This window comes from Eutrema salsugineum, unplaced genomic scaffold (assembly GCF_000478725.1).
Source record: "Eutrema salsugineum unplaced genomic scaffold, Eutsalg1_0 scaffold_3, whole genome shotgun sequence".
Classification (NCBI taxonomy): domain Eukaryota; kingdom Viridiplantae; phylum Streptophyta; class Magnoliopsida; order Brassicales; family Brassicaceae; genus Eutrema; species Eutrema salsugineum.
Window position 1 is genome coordinate 16,373,337 of NW_006256756.1, and position 6,926 is coordinate 16,380,262.

Below are 6,926 nucleotides of genomic sequence, written 5' to 3' on the forward strand. Positions count from 1 at the left end.
GAGAGGCCAATCGACCCATACAGCTTGCCAATCCTTTGAGAAGACAGCCCTGCAATAGACTTATTTCCGATTTCGATGCACCTCACCAACACTTCCAAAATAGATCAGCTATTCATGTTCCTGTCCCAGCAAGAGGAGATCACGAGATAAAACCTCAGATTGTGTCTCTGATGAAGGAAAATCAATTCCATGGAATCTTTACTGAGTATCCAATGGACTACATTGATCTTTTTGAAGAAATATGTGGAATGGTGAGAACCACTCCAGACACTTTGGACTATGTGAAGTGTAAGCTTTTCCCTTTCTCTCTAAGTGATAAAGCTAATAGATGGTTAAAATTTATGTCATCTGGTTCTATTACTTCATGAGAAGAATGCAAGTCAGCTTTCCTGGACCACTTCTACACCAAGTCAAGATTGAACCAGCTAAGAAACAAGATACAAAGTTTCCAACAAGGCCCAATAGAATCATTCTATGAAGCTTGGGAACGATTTAAAGAGTATGAGAGAGACTGCCCTCATCATGATTTCTCTGAAGCAAACCTACTAAGCACCTTCTACAGACGACTTCAACAGAAGTATCAACTTTCTCTTGACACTGCCAGCAATGGAGAATTCAGTTCGAAAACTATACCACAAGGGAGAGCACTCATCGAAAATTTGGCTTTAGCCAACATCAACAACAACCCTAAAGTATGACAGATCAAAGAAGATTATCATTAGTCATGAGTCAAAGGAGATTGCTGAGCTAAGAAAGCATGGTAATTCAACTTCTTAAATCTCAAAATAAGAATATACATGCTTGTGATACTGCTGCAGGAAATGAAGAAGATGGGAGATATGTAGATGATAACATATATCAAGAAGAAGAAATCAATTTCATGGGAGCTCAAGTATACCAGAACCGGTTCAGTCCAGCTTTCAATTACAACTTCAGAAATGTCAACTTCAACAATCTCTCATACAAGAGCCAGGGAGCCGAGAACCCCCAGAAACCAGTCTTATCCGCAGCAGCAGAAGAATTTTCCAAACAAGTTCCAAAATGGGAACTATGGAGGAGGAAATTTCCAACAAAGACCACCTTGCAACCCTCAACAAGCACATACCAGCTCATAAGAAGCAACCCTTTCCTAGCTAAGCAACCAGGTAAAATCGCTTGAACAAAGTCTGATGCAGACATCTCAAGGCAATGAGAAGTCGATCAGGGAAATGGGAGTGAGGATCGATTGTATGTACAATTACTTGAATGAGAAGTTTGAATCTCTTGCAATCCATGTCAAGAAGTTGGAACTAGAGATAGGTCAGACTGCAGATTCAATGAAGAGGCAACCAGGAGCCTTGCCAAGAAGGGTGGAAGATAATCCAAAAAAGTTCTGCAATGCCATGACAATAGTTCTGGAAGAAGAACCAGTCGCAGAATCTAAGGAAAAGTCGACACCTAAACCTCTCATGAAGGACACTAAAACCGAGCATGAGAGACGCCATATCATTCCGGTTAAGGTACCAAAGCGCTTACCTGACCAAAGACTCAAAAAGTCTAAGGATCTTGGGCGTTTTTCTTTCACTTGCTCTATTTCTGGAATTGAATTTCCAGATTGCTTATGTGATTCTGGTGCTAATGTAAATGTTACGTCAAAATCTGTTGCTGAGAAACTTGGTATAGGAACATTTGTCTCATCTCCAGTAAGGATAATCTTTGGTGATTCATCTCAAAAGAGGACAGAAGGAATGATCCAGGACTTTCCAATGGTCATTGGAAACAAAATCATCCCAGCCGATTTCCAAGTCTTAGAGATGGACCAAGACAAAGAAAGACCTTTGATATTTGGTCGCCCATTATTTGCAACTGTAGGTGCTATCATTGACCATGCAAATCGCTGTTTAGTTTTCTTAAATGTGGACAGGAAGAAGTTCTATAAGACCACACCAGATCAAGCTCCAAACCGCAATGACAAGAGCAAGGAGAAAGTTTTGAAAAACAAAAAGGAACTGAGAGCACTTGCATCCAAGCAATTTCCAAAGATCAAGATAGTGGTACCACCAGACATCAGCATGGAGAAGGAAGAAGACCTTAAGGAAATTGTTGAAAAGACAAAACATGTCTTCAAGGATGCAAAAATCCAAAGAAGGGAAATGAAATTGTGATTAAAGATGAAGGAGATCCAAAGTTCAAGAGGATCCCAAGGACTCTTATTTCAAGAGATCCTGCCTCTTCTTCTCAATCTTAATCATACTAAGAGTATAGTTAAAAGACTTTAAACAAAAGCGTTTGGTGGGAGGCAATCCATTTGGTATGATTTTCTTTTCTTTTATTTATTTTCTATTTGATCGTTTTCCTTTTTATGCATTTCAGGATTTCATAAAACCCAGAAAAAAACAAAAATATTAAAAAACCATAAAAATACAAAAAGATAGGTGGAAGAAACCAGAAACCGGAAAGAAGCAGGTGAAGCCGGAGCCATTTGCCGCAGCCGCGGCCGGAGCTCGATTCACCATGGCCTGTGTCCCCCAGCCGCGGCAAAACCATAGTCTGCCGTGGCCGTGCATCCCTCACCCGCGGCCAGCCTTGTTTTTGCTTCCCGACTTGTTTTCCCGATTTTCTGCGAACCGGAACTTCAAAATCCCGATTTATTCTGGGATTAAACCGGAAAGTTCCCGAAATATTATTTCCGTGTTTAACACGTCAAGGTAAGTCCTTAAAAGCTTTTAAAATAATTTTTTCTTAGGAAAAACACATTTTTAAAAGAAAAAGAGGATTTCAAAGATCAAAATGCTCTTTTTCATCATCTTATCCAACAAGCTTGGAGATTTTGAGAAAAAGACCAGATTTCAAACTTGACAAATCTCTTTCAAATTTTTGAACCTGTCTCATACTTTTTCAAAGGAGATTACAAATCTATCATCACATCACACTTTCATCAAGGTATGGATCCAAATTTCTCACTTTTTCTTAATAACTCAAATTTAGGGTTTTCTTAGAATGAGTAGAAATTCACCTTAGGATGATTGGAGATTGTCTTTGAACTCAAGACTAGACTTCTGGGTACTTCAATTGCATGATTATATCCCATAAAAATATCCTAGACCATATAGATTTGAATTTTTTGAAAATCTGAGATTTGAACACTTGAAAAAATCAAAATTTGAAGAACTTTTTGATTCAGCTTAGCAAATCTGGATTGTTTTGTCATTGTTGATAGATAATATGATTAGATTGCATATGAATGAGCATTAATATCATCTTGATTTAGAAATCTCATATGTTGAATATCACTATATCTAATTTGACCAGGAACTCTCACATTTTGCAATGTTTGATGCAATTACAGTTTGTTTGTCATATGAATGTGTTTGTGATAGCTGTATGAACATCTTTGCTCATAAAATTCGATTCAAAAGCAGCTCCACTTATTCTCTGTCTCGAGAATTTTGTTTTGCAGGCCATGGACCTCTCTCAGGTACGACTCATTCGAACCAAGAAGAGCCCTCCTGCGAAGAAGCCCCACTCGCAGGAGACATACGATGCATTAAAAGAGACACAGCTGTGTGATGATAAAACTTTCTCCACTTTCATATCTGCACAAAGAAGAATATTTTCAGGAGAGATTGAGAGAGCCTCCACTCGAAAATCTGTACCTCGGAGAGCTAAGTCTTCCTCTAGGCCGAAGGTGAAGTTTGTTGGTAAAGGCATTGATCCAGACATCAACTACTTGGAGCAGCTTGAGAAGCTGAAGATAAAGCCAACTCCAGCAATCCGTTACTCTACTCTTGAGATGCTTGGAATCAGAGAAGATATGATATGGTATCTTGATAGGCTTGGAATGAGATCATTCATGGAGCAGACCCAGGATGGAGACCAGAGACTCGCGATTTCTTACCATCTATTCCACTCCTCCCTTTGACCATGAAGCAATTTCTGGCTGCAAAAGCCAAGAGAGAGGTAGTTGCAAACAGCAGGAGACTTCAGCCTGCCAGTTCCTCTCAGACCAGAGCATCCACTAGGAGTGATGCAGACTTTTCAGCTTTAAAGAAGAAGCTTGATCAGCAGGAGAGGATCAACAGGCGACTGAAGAAGTTCCTGAAGAAGAACCACAAGCTTGATGATGACGCCTCTGCCACAGAGACAGATGACAGCCATGAGACATAGACGCCCATCCATCACCTCATCATACCTACGGTTCTATCATCATTTTCTTTTCTTTTATTTCAGATTTTCTTGCTTTTGATTTACCATCTTCTCACCAACTTTTTCACACTGGAGACAATGTGATTCAAGTCTGGGGGAGGATGTTTATCCGTACTGATATATTTTTCTTTGTTTCTGCAATATTTAAATTTTTGTCTATGCTTATTAAAAGACATTGAGTGTTTTTCAGGAATGTTTGACACAAAAATATGATGAGTAAGACCCATGTGCTTCTAGACTTTACATGATAGTTCTTTTTGTGGTTAATACTAGACTAGGCGGTAGCTAGAGTACTTGCACTACGAACTCCCAGCAGAGGATTTCTATTCATGGAAATATTTTATACCAGGATATACTAGCTCATTTTACTTGTACATAATCTTGACATCTAATTTTATCATCATTGGTTTTAGCAGGCATCATGATGTACATCTAGGACATCTCCACCTTATTGTTACCACTCTTGTTGTCCTAGATGGCCAATTCATCTTTAGCTGGTACCACACCCTTACCCAAACCTTCATGTTTAAACCTCATGCATTTTCTCTTTAGTTTGTATCGACAAATATGTGCAAAAACGCCGGAAAGGGAGGAACAACATAGTTTTCAGTTACTCAAGAGAAAGACTGAAAGTGAAGCATCAAGAATCTATCAAAGCTTAATAGTGCCTCAAAGAGCTTGAACTTAAAGGTAAATTTCGTGCCTTCTAAGACTCTACATCAAAAGGCATTTTTCCCTTTAAAAAAAACCAAAAAAAAATAAAAGAGTGAAAAGAAAGGAAACCAAAAAGCCTAAAAGAATCTAGGATGGCCGAAATTATTTGAAACAAAGGCTACAAGTTTTCATCTGTGAGTATTGGTTTTAAAATCTGGACAAAAATCTAAGTTTGGGGGAGTTATGGAGGAACCCTGAAGAGAAGAGATCAGAAATCTTGAGGCAAGAAGAATGTGACTGGAAACTGTGGATATCAACAGCTCCATCATCTCTTGTTGTTTTGAATACCTAGCCTTGAATGCCTTGTTTATTATTATTTTGATGAGAACAACTGGAACTTATAAATGAATGTTAAGTGCAAGTTGACTGGAAGTTGACTTTAAGTGTCTAGACTTTCGCATGACGGATCGACGGACAAGTTATGCTTGTATTTTGGTGAGAATTTTCTAGACTATACCTGATCTGAGCATAATGATTGACTTTGGTTTAGAAGCATGGTCTCTGAGATTTTATTAGTTCCTGCGATTTTCAATCCTAATTTCCAGGTTTAGATCTTTGGTCTTGTTTAAGGACAAACAAAGGTTTAAGTCTAGGGGAGTTGATAACACCTGACTTTGACCATTTTTATGTATAACTTTCAATATCTTATACAGGTGTTTTCACTCAGTTTTAAAGGTTTTATAAGTGTTTTCCATGTTTTGGAGTTTTAAAAGAATTTTCAGGAAACTTGGAGTTTTAGAATGCATTTTGGAGCAAAAGTACTTTTTTTTGATAAATTCAGGCCGTCACAAGTTTGGCAACCAAAGAAGACTTTCTCACCGTTTGATTATCCCCATATTTGGTGACATTATCGAGGAGACAACCAGTTTTTCAACACACTTAGAATCAAATCAATCCAACGGTTAGATCTCCAGATATCATCAATGCACTGAAGGCCAATCAATACAGTCCAGTCAACAGAAGCTTTCACCCGCGGCCAAGCTTGTTTCCACCGTGGCGTAGCTTGTTTCACCCCCGGTGGACCTATGTCCGAACCTCAGAAGCCCAATTAAGGCCCAAGATACTTCCTGCACTTATTTTACAAGCCCTAGATGCCCAGACTTGGAGAAACACTATAAATACTCATTTTTAGCTCTTTTGTAAGAGAGCATCTTTCTTCTCTTTGAGAGTGAACTCATTTGTAGATTTAGGTTTTATTTTTATGCATCTGTAGAAGTTTTTCATCACCGTACACTGTCTTCAATAAGAGGAGTTTTCTGCAACTTTTGTTTCTTTACTTATCTGCTTTCTAGTTCTTAAACCGATGATGATGTCTAACTCAGCCATGTTTCAGTAGTCACCGAGTTGGGTGAGGGACCATCTAAGGGGATCTCATGTTCGACTGACATCTAGGTTTTTAGAAAAAAAGATTTCGATTTTTACATGATTCTCCCATTCATCCAAATCTCGAAACGGTAACATTAAAAGCAAAAGAGACATTTTCGATAAACACTAAACTCAATGATAGAAGCCCAAAATGATCATTAAGGACAAAAGAGACATTTTTGGTAAACACTAAACTCAGTAAACCTCATCACTTGCTAATATGAATCTCCCTGAAATCGACACTCGCTAAACTGGACCTAATGTGCTAGCCTTGCAAATAATATAATTGCTTCATGGGTCGAGGACTTGGTAAGACTTCAAGTGTTGCAGAAGGCCATTGATGAATTTATTCGGTAAATCTTCTGAAGATCCTAGTTTATTGAGCCTAATATGTACCTTAAGAACCTTTAATGAACTGTGAGTAAGAATGTAAGCGTTCCAAGCCTGTAGTTATATTTCTTTTCATTTTTTTCCTTTAGGGTCGTATATGTAAAGAAAACAGTTTTGTTTTTTAAATAATTTAACTTATTTTCAAAAGAAAAATGAATGTAAGAGTAAGTATTATTCGTCATATGAGAATGACGATAACCATTAAGACAAAAGATTCGAGTGATCTTGCTTTTATAACTCCTACCTGCTATCAAATCTTTTCCATCCTTGAT

The 6,926-nt window shown here is 38.1% G+C and overlaps 1 non-coding gene across 1 annotated transcript; it reads right to left on the reverse strand.

Moving 5' to 3' along the window:
- Nucleotides 1-423: 423 nt before the first annotated feature.
- Nucleotides 424-529, reverse strand: LOC112085777. Its single transcript, XR_002899075.1, has one exon. It is a non-coding gene; the product is annotated as a small nucleolar RNA R71 (small nucleolar RNA).
- Between the last annotated feature and the right edge of the window lie 6,397 nt (nucleotides 530-6,926).